This window comes from Macaca mulatta, chromosome 9 (genome assembly GCF_049350105.2).
Source record: "Macaca mulatta isolate MMU2019108-1 chromosome 9, T2T-MMU8v2.0, whole genome shotgun sequence".
NCBI lineage: Eukaryota > Metazoa > Chordata > Mammalia > Primates > Cercopithecidae > Macaca > Macaca mulatta.
Window position 1 is genome coordinate 133,659,625 of NC_133414.1, and position 24,829 is coordinate 133,684,453.

The 24,829-nt window shown below is 47.1% G+C and overlaps 1 protein-coding gene across 15 annotated transcripts in view; it reads right to left on the bottom strand.

Moving 5' to 3' along the window:
• The window catches only part of FGFR2 (fibroblast growth factor receptor 2), a 122,766-nt gene that overhangs the window by 92,645 nt on the left and 5,292 nt on the right, over positions 1 to 24,829 (bottom strand). The window lies entirely within an intron of this gene.

Below are 24,829 nucleotides of genomic sequence, written 5' to 3' on the forward strand. Positions count from 1 at the left end.
TCCCATCTCAATGGACAGTTAAGATGACTAGATGTACTAAAACTGCTTTTTATCCCAGTAAAACCAGATCAAAATTGTCATCTAGATATCCAAGTTTCAAGGATAAAAAAATATCACCCCCTAAAATACACCAATGAGATAATGATGTTTATCCATAAAACTCAAGCCATCCTGTCTTCAAAGTCTCAAACCAGTAACTGCTGTCTTCGTAAACTGAGAAAGCAAGGACTCCTCCCTCCACCCCTTCAGTGGTCATTTCACAAAGGGCCCATCTGGGGATCAGCAGTGCCTTTAGTAAACACGCCAGTGATATCCCTGGGTATCCCAGAAGACTCTGCAAGCACCTGTGAGGGAGAATGAATGAATAAACACAAAAGAGAGAAAGAGGTTGGGGAGAAGCAATAAAAAGAGGAGGATGTAAGTAAGAAGAGAGGCAGGGATGGGGTGGGGCCATACGCTGGGGAGGGGCCAAATGCCACACTGGTAGCCTCCCAGGCCACCCAGCGGCCCCCCAAGCCCAGCCTGCAGGGCTCAGCATACACGGCACATATCAAAGACAACCCCAGCCAGGGGGCTGAGAACACAAGCCCCTAACAGCTGGCTCAGTGGAAGGAGCTCTGTCCCTGCCTGTGTCCTTGGGTCCAATTGCCGTCCTCAGGACTTGGCTTCGCTTCTGGGTCTGAATGCTGCAGGTGACCTGAGCCGCTGCCCACTCCCTGCAAACATGCACTCCCCGAGCCCTCCACGTCCCTCCCCACGGTTGTACTGACCTGGCCCCAGGTTGTGCGGAGCCAGGACAATCAGCGAATCCCCTCTGTGCCTGCAGGCGCAAAGGGGGCTCCCTAACTCTGGTCACCCCCCATGGACGGACCACCTCTCCCTGACTCCACCCGGCTGCACAGCCTGCTCTGTGAAAGAGCAAAGAATCCCCCCAGGAAATGTACATAGCTCCTTTTATAGTCATGTGAACACTTCCTGGATTTACTTTTTCCCATTGCTGTGGCATACTTTTCACCTTTCCTGTGAGAATCCACCAGGGGTGCACAGCCCAACATCCCCCTCATCTCCTGCCAAAACACAATGCGGAGAAGGTTCCAGAAGCTGCTTTGCTACGCACAAATGCTCTTTCAGAGGCTTCCACAGACAGAAAATATGTTTCCATGTATTTTTCACAATATGAATTAAAATTCGAAAAGAAGCAAGTCAGCTTCACAGTAGTATTGGACATTCTTTGTCACTGTTTCCTAAAATTGATAAACAAACAAGGCACCAACTCTCCTTCCTGGGACACAGCTCAACACTCATTTCTACTACCACGGTCACGCTACCGCAGCCCTGCTGCATAAGGCTCAGTTGCATCCATGTGAATTTTCTCCCAGAAGTTTCAAATACTTGGGAAGTACCAGCAGCATGTTAGCAAGCAGCTTGTTTTTTGAGATGGAGTCTCACTGTCTCACCCAGGCTGGAGTGCAATGGTGTGATCTCGGCTCACTGCAACCTCCGCCGCTTGGGTTCAAGCGATTCTCCTGCCTCAGCCTCTGGAGTAGCTGGGATTAAAAGTGCATACCACCACGCCTGGCTAATTTTTTTTTTTTTTTTTTTTTTTTGTATTTTAGTAGAGACGGGGTTTTATTGTGTTGGCCAGGCTGGTCTCAAACTTCTGAGCTCAGGCAATCCATCTGCCTCGGCCTCCCACAGTGCTAGGATTACAGGTGTGAGCCACTGCACCCAGCTACAAGCAGCTTCTTTTTAAAAAAAATTAACCAGCCGGGCATGCTGGCTCACTCTTGTAATCCCAGCACTTTGGGAGGCCGAGGTGGGCAGATCACCTGAGGTCGGGAGTTCAAGACCAGCCTGGCCAACATGGAGAAACCCCGTTTCTACTAAAAATGCAAAATTAGCCAGGCATGGTGGTGCATGCCTGTAATCCCAGTTACTTGGGAGGCTAAGGCAGAAGAATCGCTTGAACCTGGGAGGCGGAGGTTGCGATGAGGTGAGATCGCGCCATTGCACTCCAGTCTGGGCAACAAGAGCAAAACTCCATCTCAAAAAAAAAAAACAAAAAAAGTTTAGATACTTTAAAAAAGAGAGAGACAGGTACTTGTACAGCTAATCAAAAAACAAATGGGCCAGGCACAGTAGGTCATGCCTACAATCCCAGCACTTTGGGAGGTCGAGGTGGGGGAATCACTTGAGGTCAGGAGTTCAAGACCAGCCTAGGGAACATAGTAAGATCCTTTCTCTACAAAAAATAAAAAAAAAATAAAAAAATAAAAAAAGCCGGGAATGGTGATAAACATCTGTAGTCCCAGCTACTCAGGAGGCTGAGGTAGGAGGCTCGTTTGAGCCCCAGAGGCTGCACTGAGCTATGATTTCACCACTACATTCCTGCCTGGGTGAGACAACGAGATGAGAACCTGTCTCTAAAAATAAATAAATAGGCCAGGCATGGTGGCTCATGCCTGTAGATTCAGCACTTTGGGAGGCCAAAGTGGGTGGATCACCTTAGGTCAGGAGTTCGAGACCAGCTTGACCAACAAGGTGAAACCCATCTCTATTAAACATAAAAAATTAGCTGGGCGTGGTGGCGTGTGCCTGTAATCCCAGCTATTTGGGAGGCTGAGGCAGGAAAATTGCTTGAACCCGGGAGTTGGAGGTTGCAGTGAGCTGAGACTGTGCCATTGCACTCCAGCCTGGGCAACATGAGTGAAACTCTGTCTCAAACAAACAAACAAATAAATAAATAGTATGAATAACAACAGGCATCGGCACATAGCCTGTGAGTAATTCCTGCCTTGAACTGGCCTCCTTCCTTCCCTAAGAAAACCATCCTGTTATTCCTTGGGAACTCATAGGACCTGTGACTGGGGCAAGAAAGAAACTGAGGCAGGGGCTGCCTGACTCTCCAAGCCCCTCAGCAGATCATGGTAGAGGTCATGACCTCTCCATGTGACATCACACGGATTGCCACTAGCAACAAGCTGCATGAATTTCCCGCTCTATAAGTAAACAGAGAGAAAAAAATCCTCGCTGTATGTGAGGATAGCCCCAGGAGGGGGAAGTCTTGTAAAAGTCAAAAAAGGCTGTGACTTATGTGACTTCACTGCACACATCCAGCTGGACTTCTCACCCATCTCAGCGGGAGGGCTGTCTTGAGACAGTTGAAACAGCGAAAGGGTTTGGAAACGGTAAGCTATTTCAGGTAACACTTGACGTTGCCAAACCAGCGATAGCAGCACTTCAGACTGTCACTTTTTATAATGTTTGCCTATAAACTTTTCCCGTGTGGTTTTTGAAATGGCGCCCAAATGCAAACAGAGAACAGATGGGAAACCTGAGTCTTGCCCCGTCCAATCACTTCATAGAGAACGGATGACAGATTTAAACTGTTAAGGAAGAAAAAAGCAGTTTCTACCAACGGCATAGCTCACACTCCATTACTTTTCACAAATTAAGCCTTTTCCGGGGTTTTCCACGGATGGTGTCTTTTCCGACGTCTAGATCATCCTAGTTCCAAGGATGTGGTGGGGTCGCCCTGGAACACATCCCGCTGAGGTTTCTCCCTCCTCCAAAGTCAGAGGTGTGCAATCCCTAAACCCATTCCTCCAGGAAGAAGAAAGGGAGACAGAGAGAAATCCCTGAACAGACTCCTCTGGAAGAGAGAGAAGGAAGAAAGAGAAGGAGAGGGAGGAAAAGGAGAAGAGAGATGGAGAGAAGGAAAAGGAAGGGAGAGAAACGGAGGGCGGGAGAGGAAAGAAGAGGAAGGGAAGAGGAAGAAAGAGAGGGGAAGGGGAGAGGAGAAAGAGGGAGGGGGCAGAGAGATGAGGCAGGTTAGGAGCACACCGCCAGGAGGCATGTCCTGTCAGGGTTGTGGGCTGCAGGAAGAAACCCGTTCTTACCTAGAAGCACAGCTGGGACTCCCACAAGCACTGTAACAGGAGTGCTGGGGGAAGGGTAGTAAAACGGCCTTGGGTTCCTGGTGCCCTCCCACACCTCCTGCCACCTTGTACTGGATAAATGTCATGGCTGTAGAGCTGCCAGAGTCTCTACAGAGGAAACAGAGTCCGGCTACAAATGTTGCTATATAGTCACCGCACACAAAGCACATGACAAGTAAGTGGCTGCCACCGTCCTCCCTGTTCCAGTAGCCCCCACTGGCCCTCTTAGTCTGGAAGATGTCCTATAGTGGCCACGCCCTGTCCCAGTAAGAAGTCTTAACTGGTGAATACCCAATTCTCTGTCCATAGGAACAGAGGAGAGATTTCTGCAAGATAGGAATTCTGGAAGAGCCCAGCCCCCTCTTTCCTACGGCACAATCTGGGTCTTGCTGGCATCAGAACTCATCAGCAGAAAGAAATAAAGGAAATGGAGGCCAGGCACGGTGGCTCATGTCTGTAATCCCAGCACTTTGGGAGGCCCAAGCAGGCAGATCACTTGAGGTCAGGAGTTCAAGACCGGCCAGGCCAACATGATGAAACCCCGTCTCCACTCAAAACACAAAAATTGGCCGGGCATGGTGGTGCCTGCCTGTAGTCCCAGCTACTCAGGAAGCTGAGGCAGGAGAATAGCTTGAACCCAGGAGGCGGGGGTTGCAGTGAGCCCAGATCACAGCACTGCACTCCAGCCTGGGTGAGAGAACTAGACTCCATCTCAAAAAAAAAAAAAAAATTAAAATTAAAATCAAAATTAAAAAATAAAGGCAATGGAGTCCCACCAATGAAATCAGAACCAACCACCTTTGCATGTCCTGCCATGAGGGCCGTGCACACAGCAACAAACACGGCCCTGCTGCAGCCCAGACATCCTCAAAGCCTCCCCTCTACATGAACCGACTTGCAAGAAGACCAAATTCCTCACATCAAACAGAGACCTTATAAGGCATAGGTACTACGTGTTCTTTAAGGGGGCAAGGAAGGGACAAATACTCCGCACAATATAAAGATGAAAGTTCTCTACCTCGAGAAATACTGCCAACATAAAAATGGAGAACAAAAAGAAGTCAAAGCAACAAATAACAGATAAGTAGGCAGGCTGAAAGGGTGCAGTCCTCTCTTTCTAACCAGTTGTCAGGTGTCTGGTAGACACGAGTCGGGATTCTCCCTGGTCGCTAACAACAGCTAACAGCCGCCTCTGCAGCAGTAGCTGGATTTCTCCAGAAACTCCAGACTGGCTCACATTCCTGGTGATCAGATGGGATCATGGCTAATGTTTCCAATATGGTAACCATTAAAAATTATATATTTAGGCACACCCCTCACATCATTTAAGTCTGCCTTTGAGAAACATGCTGGATGGCTCTTCATGTTTGAAAGAAATTATGTTGCTGCCCATGAGAAAATAAAAATGCACACAGAGTAAAGAGTCTGAGAATGTACTCCCTGAAGAGTGAGTCACCCGTGTCTCCCAATGTCCCCACCCAAAGCGGAAGTCCGCACTCCCTGTTTTGTCAGTATCCCTCTCGCTTTTGATCTGATGTTTTCAGCTGTTCATGACAGTTTTCTCCAAAAAGAGATGCACAGAGGGAAGGTTTTCTCCCTGGTCCCAATACGTGTATTAAACTCATATTTCACGAGCGAAAAATTTCCAACGGACCACTAAGACGCAGGCATTGAATCAGTACTGTGTGCATAAACTCCCAGATATAGGCAGCTTTGCTTGTGCAAGAACTTCAAAACTGAGTCCTGGCCGAGCGTGGTGGCTCACACCTGTAATCCCAGCACTTTGGCAGGCCCCGGCAGGTGGATCACCTGAGGTCAGGAGTTCAAGACCAGACTGGCCAACATGGTGAAACCCCATCTCTACTAAAAATACAAAAATTAGCTGGGTGTGGTGGTGGGTGCCTGTAATCCCAGCTACTCAGGAGGCTGAGGCAGGAGAATCACTTGAACCCGGCAGGTGGAGGTTGCAGTGAGCTGAGATTGTGCCACTGCACTCCAACCTGGGTGACAGAGCGAGACTTTGTCTCAAAAAAAATAAAAATAAAAATAATATGGCCGGGCGCGGTGGCTCAAGCCTGTAATCCCAGCACTTTGGGAGGCCGAGACGGGCGGATCACGAGGTCGGGAGATCGAGACCATCCTGGCTAACACGGTGAAACCCCGTCTCTACTAAAAAAATACAAAAAACTAGCCGGGCGAGGTGGCGGGCGCCTGTAGTCCCAGCTACTCGGGAGGCTGAGGCGGGAGAATGGCGTGAACCCAGGAGGCGGAGCTTGCAGTGAGCTGAGATCCGGCCACTGCACTCCAGCCTGGGCGACAGAGCGAGACTCCGTCTCAAAAAATAATAATAATAATAATAATAATTTAAAAAAATAAAAGGTCGGGTGCAGTGGCTCAAACCTGTAATCCCAGCACTTTGGGAGGCCGAGGAGGGTGGATTACCTGAGGTCAGAAGTTCGAGACCAGCCTGACCAACATGGAGAAACCCCCATCTCTACTAAAAATACAAAATTAGCCGGGTGTGGTGGCAGGTGCCTGTAATCCCAGCTACTCAGGAGGCTGAGGCAGGAGAATCACTTGAACCTGGGAGGCAGAGGTTGCAGTAAGCCGAGATCACGCCACTGCACTCCAGCCTGGGTGACAGAGCGAGACTTCGCCTCAAAAAAAAAATAAAAATAAAAACAATTTAAAAAAATAAAAGGTCGGCTGTGGTGGCTCACGCCTGTAATCCCAGCACTTTGGGAGGCCAAGGAGGGTGGATTACCTGAGGTCAGGAGTTCGAGACCAGCTGACCAACATAGAGAAACCCCGTCTCTACTAAAAATACAAAATTAGCCGGGTGTGGTGGCGGGTGCCTGGAATCCCAGCTACTAGGGAGGGGGAGGCAGGAGAATTGCTTGAACCTGGGAGGCAGAGGTTGCGGTGAGCCAAGATCACGCCATTGCACTCCAGCCTGGGCAACAAGAGCAAAACGCGGTCTCAATAAATAAATAAATAAATAAATAAATAATAAATTGAGTCTTTTGTTCAGAAAGCATTTTCCAAAGCGACCAGCCATTAGATCATATAGCACCCAGGAAATAGATACTTGTGCTACAAAGTTATGTTGAAGCCCTGCGTGCCCCAGCTTGGATGTACAATGAGGAGTCTGTGTGCCTGGCTGCCTGGCCAGCCCAGCCTGAGCCTCCTACCTTCTGAAAATACACTTGCTGGACGCAGCAGAGAAAGCTGGGACACCTTCAGCCCTTCAGGGCTTCCTGGAGCGCACTATCCTAGGGAAAACCCTTTCATCAAAAGGCATGTGGGGGGCTCACAAGGAGGTGAAGGAGTGAATAGGATGTGCCTGGCCTTTGATGACACAATCTTAGGGTGAAGAGTGGCCCTACAGAGATGTCACTCTGTAAAATGAATGCATTGTGATCTCCAGTCCTGAAACTGAACCCTCCGGTCCTAAAACGCTTCCATCCCCTGAGTCCTAATGACAGTGCTCAGGCAGGGGCAGCTCTCTTCATCTTACAAAGTAGTAAAGCACCTGTCTTAACAGACAGCTATACCCCAAGCCTCTCATGGTCCCTTAGCATTAAGGCTGTGGCCTCATTTTTGTCCCTTCTCTGGTGACTCTTCAGAAAAGGCTGGGGGTGTTAAAGGTACAGACCAAGGCCGGGCATGGTGGCTCATGCCTGTAATCCCAGAACTTTGGGAAGCCGAGGCAGATGGATCATTTGAGGTCAGGAGTTCGAGACCAGCCTGGCCAACATGGTTCTGAAACCCCATCTCTACTAAAAAATATAAAAATGATCTGGGCACGGTGGCAGGCGCCTATAGTCCCAGCTACTCGGGAGGCTGAGGCTGGAGAATATCGCTTGAACCCAGGAGGCGCAAGTTGCAGTGAGCCGAGATCACGCCACTGCACTCCAGCCTGGATGACAGGGCAAGACTTCATCTCAAAAAGAAAAAAAAAATATATATATATATATATATATATATATATATATACACATATATAAAGAGAGAGAGAGACCAAACGGACCTGTCACTGACACTGAGACTCTGCCATTTACAAATCGTGTGACCTTGAGGCACGTCCTCGGAGCAGGAACAATAATAAATGAGATAGGACACAGAAGGCACCCGGCACAATGCCTGGCACTTACACATCCGCCATCAGAAAGACCTTCCGGCTGAAATCCTCACTCCTCCGCTAAGCAGGAAAAAAAGCAAAGCTGCCTAGCCAGGTCTTCTCAGTGTGGAAGCTCAGAAAGTGAGAGAGGAGGGGGCAGGGCTCCTGTTCTATTTCTCAATCCGTAACACAGAGTTGAGGGTTAATTACCTTCAGTTAGCATTCTGCTTCCTGCTGGTGCGTGCACGTGTGTATGTGTTCCTACGGACAGGAACATGTCAAGGAGCTCTTCTCGCCTTTCTAAGAAACTTCTCCTTCCCTACCACCTCTCCTGTATCCATGGATATGCCTAGAATTCCGCCTCTGGTTCTTCTGGTCCTTTCCCTGCATTCCAGTCTCCTGGGCACCTGTGGCTTTTCCCACCTCCTCCCCGCAGATGCCACTCAAGTCCCTGCTTGTAGGTTCATATTTCCACCTGCCCAAGGGGAGGAAACACATACCCTGGATGTCTGCAGAGGTCGTATCCAAAACAAGCAAGTCACCTTCAACCTCCTCCTCCTCCACCAGCCTCTTCTCTTACACGATGAAGGGAGTCATACCACTGAACTGCCACCCAAGCTCCAAGTCAGCCCTGAAGCCCCTCTTTTCCTCTGGCCCCTCCTCTGATCAGTCCCGACAACCCTTCACCTATTAAACCTATCCCTGATAGAAAGCTTAGCTCTGAAAGAAAGTACGAGCAAAAAACTCCATCCCACAGGCCTCCTCCAGCCCTCCACAAGACCTCTGCAATGCGCCTAACTCATCACCCATGGTGCGCCCCTTGTAGCCACTACAGACCCCCAGAGAAATCTTCTGAAAAGCACATGATCTCTACTTTTTAAAAAAGGCACAGACCACTCCAAAGTCAGAGAGAATAAAACCCAAAGAACATCACACGCATTGAGGCTTGGTTGCTCCAAGCCCCATAACCCCCTCTCTCTGACACTCTGGCTTGCCTGTCCACGTGGTGGGTACTCTTCCCTCTACCTACGAGCCCAGCCTGCTATGCTGCCTGGCAGGCCCCTATTCAGCTCAGTTCCCATAGCCCCTCTGTGAAAATCCCGATTCCCATTAAGACACTGCACTGCTCCCATCTCATCCTGTTCATCCTCTAGCACATGCACAGCCAAAGACAATCTGCGTCCCCAACCCATTCCACCCAAAAGATGTACTGGAGCAGGGATCTGGAGAGGGACTGGAGCAGGGATCAACGCAACATTTCTCAGACTTTACTGTGCATAAAACCATGTGGCCAATTTAAGACAGCTTCCTCACTCCCACTTCCAAAGATTCTGGGTCGGCCAGGCGCTGTGGCTCACACCTGTAATCCCAGCACTTTGGGAGGCCGAGACGAGTGGGTCTCTTGAGGCCAGGAGTTAGAGACCAGCCTGGCCAACGTGGTGAAACTCTGTCTCTACTAAAAATGCAAAACTTAGCCAGACCTGGTGGCGGGAGCCTATAATCCCAGCTACTCGGGAGGCTGAGGCAAGAGAATCACTCGAACTTCAGAGGCAGAGGTTGCAGTGAGCTGAGATTGTGCCACTGCACTCCAGCCTGGGAAACAAGAACAAAACTCCGTCTCAAAAGGAAAAAAACAAAACAAAACAAAACAAAATATTCTGGGTCAGTAGGCTTGGGGGTGGGGACTGACATTCTTTATTTCCCACAGGTGAGGCCTGATCCTGCTGGTCCAAGACCCACACTACAAGAAGTTCAGCTCCAGTGTCCAGGGATGAGAGTTTGAGACCTGCCTCTGCCGGTAGTGAACGTGTTGGCTTGGACAGCCTCACATCGCTGAGCCTCAGAGTCACGCTTTAGAGAAGAGAAAAACATCTCCAGGGGTGCCTGCTGCAGGGCAAGGTCACCACAAGGGCACAGTCAAAGGCTGCCCAGGAAGGCCTCTGTATACTTAAAGAGAGGGGCACGTCTGACAGCGAGCACTCCTCGTCCTGGCGGGTGTGGGGTCGGCGGCGGGGGGGTCCCCATCCTGCAACTCAGCCCTGGCCAGGAGGGCACTCCTGGGTTCCTGTTTACCGGGCATAGCTGATACTAACTGGCCGGCAGATTGCTTTTTGCAACCATGTGAGCACCTCCATTCGCATTCCTCTGACTTCAAAACAGCTTTTCTTTCAAGTAAACAAGTAGGTCTCATCATATATAGGTTACCTAAGTGAGGATTTCTGGAATGTTCCTAAATGAGACTAAACATCTGAAGATTTTGTGAGATTCATCATTATAAACACCCATGTATGATGCCTGTTTAATTTACAAAGAGGCCTGTGGCTTCTTAAAATACCTTCTACTATTCATCTATCCAACACATCTGAGAGTAGCTGATATTTGTATGTGGGGCACAGTAACACACCACAGAATTCCCTTGAGATGAGAACCCCAGCAGGGCTCAGGAGCCAGCCCCACAGCATGCCGGGAATAACCCTGCCAACACCAAACCATGGGCAAGAGTCCCCACAGCTGTGCCTCAGGCAGTCCACAGAGCGAAGGGCCTGCATTACTGCGAGCTGGGACGGCTGGCCTGCATTCCAGAGAGCATACCCTAAAGCCTGACTGCATTCCAGGAGCAGCTTTGCAGGGACAGTCACCTTGCCACACTTACTGTTACCTGTGGCTCCTAGAAGCTGCTGCTGGGACAAGCTCACCTCCCTGATATTGATGTAGACATTCAATAAATGGTGCATACTCCAGCGGATACATTTGCCCCGTATGGGCCCTGAAAGGTCAGATCGATGTCCAAATCCCGTTTGACATTTTCCCCAAGCAGGCCCTCCCACACTAAGCACTTTCTGAATAAAGAAATACTTTTAAAGTGGCCAAGGCTACAAAAGAAAAGGGAAGGTTAAGAGTTATTCAAGAGGGCAAGGCTGCCTCCTGCTTTCTCAACTCAGAGCCTTCTGGGGGTACTGTTCGGCAAGTTGATTTAAAGGGCTGGGCCTTTCTTCGCTCAGCAGGACCTGGTTCCAACACTCCTTCAGAGGCTGCAGATGTGTCCCCGGCCTGATCCCCTCAGCAGCATCCCAGCCATTTGCAAATGAAGCGGCAGCAGCTGGAGACTGGGAAACAGATGGTCTTCCTCATTTGAATGGGTTTGATCGGGCTGCTTGAGGCTCAGCAAGTTCAGGCCTGGCCAGCATCGAAATCCGTGCGGAGGCCTGAAGGCACAGAGTTGTGGCCCGGGGAACCGGCAGCAAGCAACTGAATGGGAATGACCTGGTGGACAGGTTCCCCATGCTGCCTTCGGGTGGACGGGACACGATCCCAGCTGGTTTTGCACCGCAGGACCCAAGGAAGGCAGGTCGGAGCCACAGGGATCACTTTTCTCCTGTGTTTTGCAGAGGAAAGAAAAACTCTCCCTCGGGGAATCCTGAGCCAGAGGACCGAAACCCACATTAACTCAGGACATTCCACGTTAAGCACGGGCGCCACCACAGTTCACCTTTCTTCCCTGCTCCAAACCGCATACTTGCATAGAGGTAAAAGCTTCAAGAAAACAAACAAACAAACGTTGAAGAGTCACTACTTCTCACAACCCTCCAAAGCAGCATTCGGAGGGAAGCTTTAGATCTCAGAAGGGCTGTGCGCGGCTCCCACGAACATAGGCTTCCTGGGACAGGGCATCCCCCGGGCAAGGCACCTGGGAGGAGGCAGACTCGCCATCCTGCCCACACCTGACCTGACTCCCCTGGCCACCCTCCGGCCATCTCTCTGCCTCCACATTGGCCTGGCAAGAAACTCTGCCAATTAGAGGTAGTAACAGAAAAGAGATAGGAAGCAGGCTGAAATGACCCACTCGAGTGGAGGCTGCCGGGATGCCCTTGACCCGCCTCCTCACTCGCCACACCTTCAAGGGCAAGCACCTCGTAAGGGGGGAGAAGGGGGGCCTCTGAGCCCAGCTGCACACATGCACTCAGCAGCCTCTGCTCCGCCTCCATTAACATCAACAGGTGAAGCCAGCAAGGAACAGCAGAGAGGCTAGGCCCTGGACAATCACCTCACTGGACAAGGGGTCAACCTAGCAATGCACCTAGCAGGCCAGGTGGCTGGTACTGATAAGGGTCAGCCTTGCAATCCAGGTGGGTGCCACCTCCTTAAGGGGAAGCCCAGCCTCAGGTGTGGTGGCTAACACGTGTGATCCCAGCGCTCTGGGAGGCCAAGGTGGGAGGATTGCTTGAGCCCAGGAGTTTGAGACCAGGCTGGGCAACAAGTGAGAACCCATCTCTACCAAAAAAAAGAAAAGAAAAAAAAGAAAAATCAGCCTGTGCCTGTAGTCCCAGCTACTCAGAAGGCTGAGGTGGGAAGATCGCTTGAGCCCAGGAGGTCCAGGATGCAATGAGCCGTGATTGCGCCACTGCACTCCAGCCTGGGCGACAAAGCGAGACCCAGTATTAAAAAAAAAGAAAGAAAGAAAAAAGAAAAAAAGCAGCAGCAGCAGCAGCTTTCTAGTCCCAGTCCCTGGAAACTCCTAAACATGGGGCACATGCCTCCGGCCCATGATTTTCCTTCACAGGATCTTCGCCTTTGATTGGATCTAGCCCTTCATTTTTTATTTTTGTTTATTTATTTTTATTTTATTTTATTTTATTATTTTTTTTTTTTTTGAGATGGAGACTCACGCTGTCGCCCAGGCTGGAGTGCAGTGGCCGGATCTCAGCTCACTGCAACCTCTGCCTCCCGGATTCAAACAATTCTCCTGCCTCAGCCCTCCCAAGTACCTGGGACTATAGGCGCCTGCCACCACGCCCGGCTAGTTTTTGTATTTTTAGTAAAGACCAGGTTTCACCATGTTGGCCAGGCTAGTCTCGAACTCCTGACCTCATGATCCACCCACCTCAGCCCCCTAAAGTGCTGGGATTACAGGCTTGAGTCACCGGCGCCTGGCCCTAGCCCTTCATTTTTGCAATTATTTGACAAGAGCCTGTCTCCCCCACTCAACTGTTTATTGCTTGCTATTCTATCCCCACAGAATCTGGCACATAGTAGGTCTCAAAAATTATTTGGGGAACAAATGGATGAAAAAACTCAAAGAAACCACAGCAATTACCCTGCAATCTAAAAATCATGTTTATACCATCTTGCCTCTGCCAAGCTCTGAAAGTTGTCATCGCATGGGGAGTTGCAAATTTAAGAGGGAAATTTGTAGCATCTCCTAGTCAAGAACTCTACAGCCAGGCATGGTGGTTCACACCTGTAATCCCAGCACTTTGGGAGGCTGAGGTAGGTGGATCACCTGAAGTCAAGAGTTCAAGACCAGCCTGACCAACATGGTGAAACCCCGTCTCTACTAAAAATACAATTAGCCGGGTGTGGTGGTGCACATCTGTAATCCCAGCTACTCTAGACGCTGGGGCAGGAGAATCGCTTGAACCCACGAAGCAGAGGTTGCAGTGAACCAAGATCGCGCCACTGCACTCCAGCCTGGGTGACAGAGCAAGAGACTCTGTCTCACAAAAGAAAAAAAAAAAAGGAATTCTACAACTTTCCTCCAAAACTCAACTCCCACTTTGAAACGCCTGGGACCCTGAGTGTTCTGCAATCGCTGTACAAGTAGCCAAGAACAAAGTTCAGCTGGCTAAACCAGCCTTGATTCACCTCCACATTAGCTGGTACGGGGGTTCACTTTTTATTTTTAATACCAAACTGATCTTTGCTTGCTTTAAAAATGGGCTCCATTTCCTGGCCTCTTTTTTTCCCCTAAGGACATCCTTCCTGGCCAAGACTGGAGAAAGAGTAGGTATTTCTGCTTTTGGCCTTTTCATTCTCGGAATTTTTTCTTTTTTGGCTTTCTTAGTCTCTGCTCCTAATCTCTGCAGAATAGTGACATTAGAAGTGTGGGGGAGGCCTTGGTGCTTGTTTCCATGACCACAGGTTGTGGGAGTTCCGGGTACAGGGGTCTGTCTATGCAGGTAGGCCTTGACTTCCTACCCAATCGTAAATCAGAAATTCTGGGAAGAAAAGCTTGACATAATATCAGTGGCAATAGCTGAGGGTTAGCAGGCACTGGGACAAACCAGCAGAGACATCCAGGACAAGGAATAACGGGACGGCCTGCTCTGCTGAGATGGGTCACGCGTCAATGGGCAACACAGGCCAGCCCTTCTTGTTCTGGACTCCTACGGTGTGGCGCAGCCTGGACCACCAACTGGGACCCAGTCTCCCATTGGTCTCCTTGGCAGCAGTCAGGGTTCACCTCTTTCCAATAAGCCACATGCCACCAGAAGCCATTCTAGAAGAATCACAAAGTATAATTATTAAACATTTTTATTGCCTGGAATTTTTCTTCAAATGACTATAGGAGAATTCAGTATGGATGTGTGAGAAGGAAACAGAATCAATCAGCGGTGTCCCTAACAGGTTTAACAGTCAAATGACAGATTTAGGAAAGAATGAGGGGTCACCACATTCTCCAGCAAAAAAAAAAACAAACCCTCCTGCTCAGGAAGGAGAAGGGAAATTTTTCTTACACCAACACATTCACCCAAAGACCTGGGCCCACACTCACTAACGATGAGGTCCTGAAGGAGTCACTTGATCCCCAAGAATTTCAGTTACCTTGTCCATAAAATGAGAACAGGAATACCCAAGATGTTCTGGGTTATTAAGATGGGAGATAATATATGTTAAAGTACCTAGCACAGAGTCCAACCATGACAGGCAGTCAATAAATGGTAGCCAGTTATCATCACCACCATCATCATCATCTCAAGGAATGGGCTAAAGAAACACGACCTCATCCATACTGCCCCCACTTCATAGTCTGTGCTACCAAGTAACCTCCATAGGGGTATCACGTGCAAATGCTTGTTCAGCTCCTGTCCGCTTCAGTACTTTGGGTCCCATCACAATTTCCTTAAGCTCCCTTCCATGCTGACGAAAATCTCATCTAGGAGTGTTCAGGAGAGGTCACTACAGGTAAACAAGGCAAGGATGACCATAACATGTTATGGCGCTCCCCTCTCCAGCCTGGCCAAAAGCAGAACATACCACACCGCACCCCACCCCAACCGATCCCATAACCCCTCTCCATCCCATACCCCACCCCAACCAATCCCATAACCCCTTCTCCACACCGCACCCCACCCCAACCAATCCCATACCCCTTTCCATCCCATACCCCACCCCAACCGATCCCATAACCCCTCTCCATCCCATTCCCCACCCCAACCGATCCCATAACCCCTCTCCATCCCATACCCCACCCCAACCGATCCCATAACCCCTCTCCATCCCATTCCCCACCCCAACCAATCCCATAACCCCTCTCCATCCCATTCCCCACCCCAACCGATCCCATAACCCCTCTCCATCCCATACCCCACCCCAACCGATCCCATAACCCCTCTCCATCCCATACCCCACCCCAACCGATCCCATAACCCCTCTCCATCCCATACCCCACCCCAACCGATCCCATAACCCCTCTCCACACCGCACCCCACCCCAACCAATCCCATAAACCCTCTCCACACTGCACCCCACCCCAACCGATCCCATAACCCCTCTCCACACTGCACCGCACCCCAACCGATCCCATAACCCCTCTCCATCCCATACCCCACCCCAACCAATCCCATAAACCCTCTCCACACCGCACCCCACCCCAACCGATCCCATAACCCCTCTCCATCCCGTACCCCACCCCAACCAATCCCATAACCCCTCTCCATCCCGTACCCCACCCCAACCAATCCCATAACCCCTCTCCACACTGCACCCCACCCCAACCGATCCCATAACCCCTCTCCATCCCATACCCCACCCCAACCAATCCCATAACCCCTCTCCACACCACACCCCACCCCAACCAATCCCATAACCCCTTTCCATCCCATACCCCACCCCAACCGATCCCATAACCCCTCTCCATCCCATTCCCCACCCCAACCGATCCCATAACCCCTCTCCATCCCATACCCCACCCCAACCGATCCCATAACCCCTCTCCATCCCGTACCCCACCCCAACCAATCCCATAACCCCTCTCCATCCCATACCCCAACCCAACCAATCCCATAACCCCTCTCCACACCGCACCCCACCCCAACTGATTCCATAACCCCTCTCCAATGTTCTTCACGGGGCCTAATGGCAATGTGACAGTGTATTTTGTATTTTGAAGCCTCAGACAGAACTCTTTTGCCAAAATACATTGTTCTTCATGAAGTATGTGTCTGCTGTTATTATTACAGAGCTGCAACTGACTTTTTTCAACAGAGGGGAAAAAAATGTCAACCTTGAACCATTTGGACTGCAAGCAGCAGGATGTTCCCATTGCTAAAATCCATGGGCCTTGCAAAAGCCCAAGATAATAAAAAGGGTTGGACAAATCCAGGGCCTAGAGCCAGTTTTACATTTTAATTAATGCAAACACCTCTCATCAGACAATTATCACTATACACTATAAACATCTTATTGGTCCAGGAAATATTAGTTTTAGATTTACTTTGACAGGAAGTGGGACAGGGAAGAAATCGGCATTTAATGAATACCTACTCTGGGCCAGGAAATTCAGTAGGGGCTTTACATTTCATTTGCATTTAATCTGCACATGCACGCTTCAAGATAGATACTATCTTTGAGGCTCAGAGAGGTTATCTAATGTTTCTGAAATCACAGCATCAGTAGATATTGAAGAGATTCAAACCTACCTCCCAAGGTCAAGTTCCCTCTGTTAGTTTCTGTCTCCAGAAAGCATACCACACGCCATCCAAAACGATTTTAATCAATTCTATTTTTAAGAATGGCAGATACAGAATTTAGATTAAATGCAGAGAAGATTCTTATTCTTTTAAAAATTCGACTGGCTTTAAATTTGAAACATTTATAAATGTCCACGACATATATTCAATTGTGCGTCTATTGCAGCCAGGTAGAAATGCAACATGCATTGGTGGAAATCCAGGAGGCTTAGCAGGACAAGAAGGCTCCTTAAGGCAACCACACATCTTTGGGGACAATCCCACTGTCAACTGACAATCTGAACTTTAAGGGTGTTCATAGAGTTTAAACCCTAAACTTAACCATTGCAATGATCTTGACATTCATTTTATAGTACATCCCCCCGAGCACATACACACACCATAGATACACACAGTTGGCCTTTTCAATGTCTGGATACTTTTAAAATATTACAACTGGTCAGTATGGAAAATTTAACAGTAAACTGTCAGGTATAAAAATGGGTCACATATAGTAATATAGGAGCTCAAGGGTTCAAAAATAATCACGACAATTTATATAGTTTATTAACGTTAGAGCTCAGAATTGAGTTGTCTCCAAGAAAGGTGCTATATAAATCATACAAATAAATGCGTCCCTTGTTCTCATTCCTGAATCTATCAGCATTTTCCTTATAAGCTATTTTTAGCCCCCTCATAAAACACATTCAGCATAACCTGAAATTCTCTATGTGTGCATTCTATTCTGAAATGAATTGGAATTTACCATTCTTTACTTAGACAAGGGGTTAAAGGAAAGAATATATCACAGCTTAGCTCTCTGACTTGGTACTGTCAAAAAGAATCAGAAGTTTTTGGCCAGGCGCGGTGGCTCACGCCGGTGGATCATGAGGTCAGGAGATCAAGACCATCCTGACTAACACTGTGAAACCCCGTCTCCACTAAAATTACAAAAAGTTAGCCGGGCGTGGTGGCGGGCGCCTGTAGTCCCAGCTACTTGAGGCAGGAGAATGGCGTGAACCCTGGAGACGGAGCTTGTAGGGAGCCGAGATCACGCCACTGCACTCCAGCCTGGGTGACACAGCAAGACTCCGTCTCGGAAAAAAAAAAGAATCAGAAGTTTTTAAGAGTGGCATGATGTGGCCAAAGTCCACAATGGCGCAGAATTACTTACGGTATTCCAAAGTGGAGTAAATGACACATTCAGCATCTGAAAGCTCTGGCATGGTACACGTTTCCCAAACCAAAATTACTGAAAATCTAAAGCATGCCTATTTTACTTGACACACACTCTTCAAGGATGACCGTGGCTTGTCCCAACAATTCATACTTTTGTATGAATATTTAAATGGCAAGAGCTTGAAGTTATATAAATAGAAGTCAGCCACCACATACAAATCACGGTAAGGAAAGAGAAACTTGCAAAAAGTGTGACTTTTGTCTATTACAGAAGGAGACATCTTCAAGATATGAAGGACCACCACAATAACCTGTCCAGCATCTTGTTCAATCAGACCTCTTTTTAAAAGAACTTAGCGTCTGAATAGCCAAGGCAATCCTAAACAAAAATAACAAAGCTGGGGGCATCACATTACCCGACTTCAAACTATACTGTAGGGCTACAGTAACCAAAACAGCATGGTACTGGCATAAAAATAGGCACGTAGACCAATGGAACAGAATAGAGAGCTCAGAAATAAGGCTGCACACCTACGACCATCTGATCTTCAACAAAACTGATGAAAACAAGCAATGGGGAAAAGACTCCCTATTCAATAAATGGTGCTGGGTTAACTGGCTGGCCATATGCAGAAGATCAAAGCTGACCCTTTCTTATACCATATACAAAAAATCACCTCAAGATGGAAGAAAGACTTAAATGTAAAACCCAAAACTATAAAACCCTGGAAGACAACCTAGGCAATATACCATCCTGGACATAGGAATGGGCAAAGATTTCATGACAAAGACATCAAAAGCAATCACAACAAAAGCAAAAATTGACAAATGGGATCTAATTAAACTTAAAAGCTTCTGCATAGCAAAAGAAACTATCAACAGAGTAAACAGACAACCTATGTAATGGGATAAGATATTTGTAAACTATGCATCTAACAAAGATCTAATGTCCAGCATCTATAAGGAACTTAAATTTACAAAAGAAAAACAACCACATAAAAAGTGGGCAAAGGATATGAACAGACACTTTTCAAAAGAAGACATATATGCATCCCACAAGCATATGAAAAAAACAAAAGCTCAACATCACTAGAGAAATGCAAATCAAAACCACGATGAGATACCATCTCACACAAGTCAGAATGGCTATTAATAAAACGTCAAAAAATAATAGATGCTGGTGAAGTTGTGGAGAAAAGAAAACACTTATATACTATTAGTGGCAGTGTAAATTAGCCCAATAATTGTGGAAAGCCATGTGGTGATTACTCAAAGAGCTAAAAGCAGAACTATCATTCGACCCAGCAATCCCATTACTGGGTATATACCCAAAGGAATATAAATCATTCTACCATGAAGACACATGCACACAGATGTTCATTGCAGCACTATTCACAATAGCAAAGACATGGAATCTACCTAAATGCTCATCAATAACAGATTGGATAAATAAAATGTAGTATATATACACCATAGAATACTATGCAGCCATAAAAAAAGACAAGATCATGTCTTTTGCAAGAACATTGGATGGAGCTGGAGGCCACTATCCTTAGCAAACTAACACAGGAACAGAAAACCAAATGCTGCATATTCTCATTCATAAGTGGGAGCTAAATGAGGAAAACTCATGAACACAAAGAAAAGAACAACAGACACTGAGGTCTACTTGAGGGTGGAGGGTGGGTGGGAGGAGAGAGAGGAGCAGAAAAAACAGCTGTTGGGCACTAGGCTTAATACCTGGGTGATGAAACAATCTGTACAACAAACCCCCATGACACAAGTTTACCTATATAACAAACCATTACATGTACCCTCAAACATAAAATAAAATTTAAAAAATTTAAAAAAAACAAAACTTGGCCTCAAGTTCTTGGCCAAACTACACTAAGAAGGCAAGTCAGGGAGGAAGACGGTGTGGTAAAGATGGGGTATGGTTAGCAACACCAAGCATTTCAATGCTAAGAAAGCTAAAAAAGTAGAGCCATCTCTAAATCTCATATGGGATATAGCAAAAAAGATGATAAAAAATGCAAAACTTAAGGCTAGAACAGGCGTGGCGGCTCACACTTGTAATCACAGCACTTTGGGAGGCCAAGGCTGGAGGATCGCTTGATGCCAGGAGTTGGAGACCAGCCTGAGCAATATGGTGAGATTCTGTATCTACAAACTATTCTTTTTTTTTTTTTTTTTTTGAGACGGAGTCTCGCTCTGTCGCCCAGGCTGGAGTGCAGTGGCGCGATCTTGGCTCACTGCAAGCTCCGCCTCCCGGGTTCACGCCATTCTCCTGCCTCAGCCTCCCGAGTAGCTGGGACTACAGGCGCCCACAACCGCGCCCGGCTAATTTTTTGTATTTTTAGTAGAGACGGGGTTTCACCGTGGTCTCGATCTCCTGACCTTGTGATCCGCCCGCCTCGGCCTCCCAAAGTGCTGGGATTACAGGCGTGAGCCACCGCGCCCGGCCCAAACTATTCTTAAAAATTAGCCAGACCTGTAGTCCCAGCTACTCAGGAGGCTGGAGGACCCCTTGAGCCCAGGAGTTCAAGGGTACAGTAAGCCAAGTTTGAAGATACAGTGAGGGTACAATTGCACCGGCAGATCAAGACTCTGTCTCAAAAAACAAAAACAAACAAAAAACCAAAGGCTAAAATCATCTCTCAAGGAAAAGAAAAATAGAGACCATAAGCATTTTGCACAGTTGCATAAAACCCACTGGATCAGAATTATCTGTGGAAGAGCCCAAAAAACTTCCAAAAAATAATTTCTGAACTGCTCACAGAGATGTCCCCCAGCTCCCCTGCTAAGAATCAGACCAGTACAGTGGAGAGTAGCACACCAGCTATATCTCCTACCCAGCTTAACAGGCAGGTACCCAAAAATCCATTTCCCATGTTTTCCTTTAATGACTAAAATTAGCTTCAATGGAAATGTAAGAGTAAACTAGATTAGAGGGAGTTTTTAACAATTACCCTGGCTAAACAAACACCTAAACAACAGTCTGCAAACTGGAAGACTAGTGGATACATTTTACTGAAACTACGAACATGAAACAAAACACTTCCAGTTTAAACACGACCCCAGTTATTTCACAGCCATGTAATTATTTGTTAAGTCTGATATTAAAAACATCTCATATTGGATTGCTGTGGTTTTGTGAATTCTCACCCTCAACTGGGTCAAAAAGACTTGAAAGGAATAAAGTCTTTACTTATGGCTCGATGCGGGGCCACTGGCATAGTATAAACGCTCTTTTAACTGGTTGAAATAAACAGACAAAACAGAAACACACACATATACCCCAAAGTTGAATCAGAGCGAGCCAGTATAGAGATGATACAAGTACCAGTTCTCTGGGCTTGCCAGATTTTTGCTCTATAAGTAATATTAACATGGCTCTTGGTCTATGAATTGTGAAACACTTTATATACTAACAAAGAATGTGTACTTCATTGTGTATTTAACTGCATAAGCCTGCATTTGGTTTAATTGACCAAGAATAAGTCCTTGTTCCAAAACTAACTATCAAGTTACAGTCAACTCTTAAATATTAACACTCATATTGAAAAACAAAGATGCAGATAATACGAAACAGAAGATTATTTTAAATCATTCACTCTTGGTATGCGGATATATTCTTTCTTCCTTTCTTTTAACTTGCAATTAAATGCGTATGGCTAATATTATGACATTTACAATACTTCTAACAAAGGACTTAAACCATACTGGAAAAATCTGACTTAGGGAGGTCTCTGTGCAGATCCTGTCCTCAATATTTCTGCTACTGAACTCTGGACCGACTCACGCTGGTCCAGGAGGGCATCCATCACCTCTCAGAAGACTGACAAAAAATTGCTACACAAACTACATTTTTTTCAGGTTGTTACTTTTCAGAGTCACACTCTGTGGAGGGCGGGAAAGTAATTAAGGGTTTAGGGTTGAAAAGCCCTTTCATTTTAGCTCCTACTGGGTTGGTGTAAACAAAGATGCCATTAATGTCAACAATGACTTAATTAACCAGAGTAGGTGACAATGTCAGGAAGAACTTGAAAGTAAGAGTTGCCCCCTCTCAGGGTAATCAAGCTTGACTATACTTCAAATATTTATAATGTTAATCAACAGAATAGTACTTGGCATTGAGGACTGCCCCCCTTCGAGTCAACCATGTTTTCACTCCTCTGCTGGTCCCCTATAACAATGAATGGCCAAAAGGAAATTAACAATGAATGACCAATTGGAAAACTCATATTTAATCTGAAGTATTAAAAACTAAAATCTTCTAGAGATTATTTTCTTAAGTCAACTGAGTGGACCCAACTCTACTGCTACTACTTCAGAAAGGGTCCAAAAGACAAATGATATATATGATATATGATATATATGACATATAATATGATATGACATGACATGACATTGTACAAAGCCAAGATGACTAACCATATCCTTTCCCTGAGGGGCCAAAAGAAAAGGACCCTCTAGTGTTAGGGCCCAGGCTTCTTCTTCCTGGAACTTCTCAGTCACATTTTTCTCCTATTCAATAGACATTATCTAAACTGAGCTTCCAAATAAATTAGCAAACCAAGAAGTCTTACAAGATAAGACCTTGGTGCGCTGAAGGTCAAGGTGGAACTTACTGCTAACCAAGCTATAGTTGTTCTAACCATGGAGAACTGATGGACAGGGGCACAGGCACGCACGCGCGCACACACACACACACTCTCTCTCTCTCTCTCTCTCTCTCTCTCTCTCCCCCCCTCTCTCCAATTCGCCAGCACAGAGCCTAAACCTGAGCCCATTCTCCGTTGTTAAAAACTCCGTTCTCATCTGTAATTCAATGACCTTCCTAATCACCTCTGACACCGAAGCAGAACTCCTGCACCAGAAGAACTGGTCTTAGGGCTCAAATCAGTGGCCAGTATTAAACTAACAGATGAGGGGAAGTGGGGACCCTACAGAAAGCAAACACAGCTTCCTGGAAACACCAAGGCCCCCTCCATCCCAAAACAACTTTCTTCTCAACTGTCTCCAAAGGCCTAGATGTTTTTTGACCTTGTGGCACCTGGCACAGCCAGCCCACGGGACTGGGAAGACCCATGTTCCCAGCTCACTGGCGACAATGGTGACAAGGCCATGCACCCAATGCTTACCGGATGCCAGCCCCTGTGCTAATTGCTCTTTAAGTTCAGGTCAAATGGAAATCTCCTAACAACCTTTTGGTGGAAGAGTCAGAAGACTTCTGAGGACATTAATATTCAATGACTATTAATGAAGAAACCCTAAAAATCATCTTTTCAAGCCCTCAGATGACAGAATGGGAAACTGAGGCCCGGGACTTGTATGCTTGTCCAAAGCCTCCTCTTTGTCAGGTTTTGCACCTTCCTCTAAAACATCTTTTCTTTTCCATCTCATAATTCTCGATGCAAATGAACTCATAGCTCATGGAAACTATGAACCCATAAAAATGCACAAAAGGACATTAACAAAATATTACCTAAAACTTCCAGAACTTCATGGACCTCTTTCCTGGTCCATAAGTGCATCGACAGATCCCAGGTTGAGCAGGCCTGCTTCCAACAATACCCACATTGTTGGATTTAAATTCTTACACAAAGACTCTTTTGGGGAACTTCGTCCCTTTCCACTATTTCTTCCCTCTGCCTCACCTGTCCCTCCCTGCATGTATACACAATTTTAAACTTCCTTCAAGAATTAAATATAGTAAAACAAATCCTCCGGGACCATTTCACACTTTATGTTGAAATAAACTCACAATAACGCTGCTCTGAAAAGCCAAATGAGAAATGACAGTTTTTCCCTAACCTGGGTTGCTCCTAAAGCCCACACTGTAGGAAATCCCTGCTCAAGCTTCCTCAGTTTTTGCTGAGCCACGCACTTAAGGGAAAACCAGCAATTACAGAAACATCCATTTTAATTATTAGCAAAATTAAAGAAGTACAGGCATGACTTTCAGAAACCAGGAACTTTTTCCCTCTTACATGAAAGCCCTATAAAAATGCATCACCACTGCAAATTACATTCATCCTGGTGTCCCAGCATAAGTTACCAAGAGGCAGTTCCATAACTGGCCAGTAGCTGTAGCTATACAAGCCTCAGACACAAACTCCTACCAGATTGGGAGATGTCACCACACCCATTAATTAAAGAGCTGCCATCCCTCTGTGTAACAGAAAGTTCCCCAGTCTCACACGATTGCTTCAGGTGATAAGTGCTTCGGTCCTCATCCTTTAATGACACATGCCCGGGGTCTTCCTGGGGAGCCCATGCCTCTCAGAACTCTCATCTCAGATGGACACAACCCTCCTTCCTAAATTGTCCTGATCCAGCTAAGGAGGCTGGGCTCTCTGTCCTCTCCCAGCCTACCCCACTGGGTAAGTGTGCTGTATATTCACCCCACGCACGGGATGTGTTCCCAGAGCAGCTCAGCTTATCCCAGACACCATTCGTACTGCTGCGGGTTCCTAAAGCCAGGCAGGCACCAGGTGGGCTCTCTGCAAACAGGTTCATTAAGTGGCGATGAGTGCTGGGATCTGCCGTTTTATTCTCGGATTACCACTCAAAAAATAACTCAGCTACCAATATTCCCTACTGATGACAGATTTCAATGCAGCACCAAGTAGAGGCTTGGCTCACGTTGTCTCCAAAGGGCTGGGAGAGAGGTTTCAAATCTGCTACGCTGAACAATTCAGCCTCATGTAGTCCTCACAACTGGACTTACACTTTGAAAATTAAGTTTCCAAAGCTGTGACACCAATGCATGCCCTGTGATACTTGGAGCTTCTCAGCTGGAGGAGATCCCCTGGCACATTCACTTTCAAGTTTACCTAAAATAGAATCTGCCACTTTGT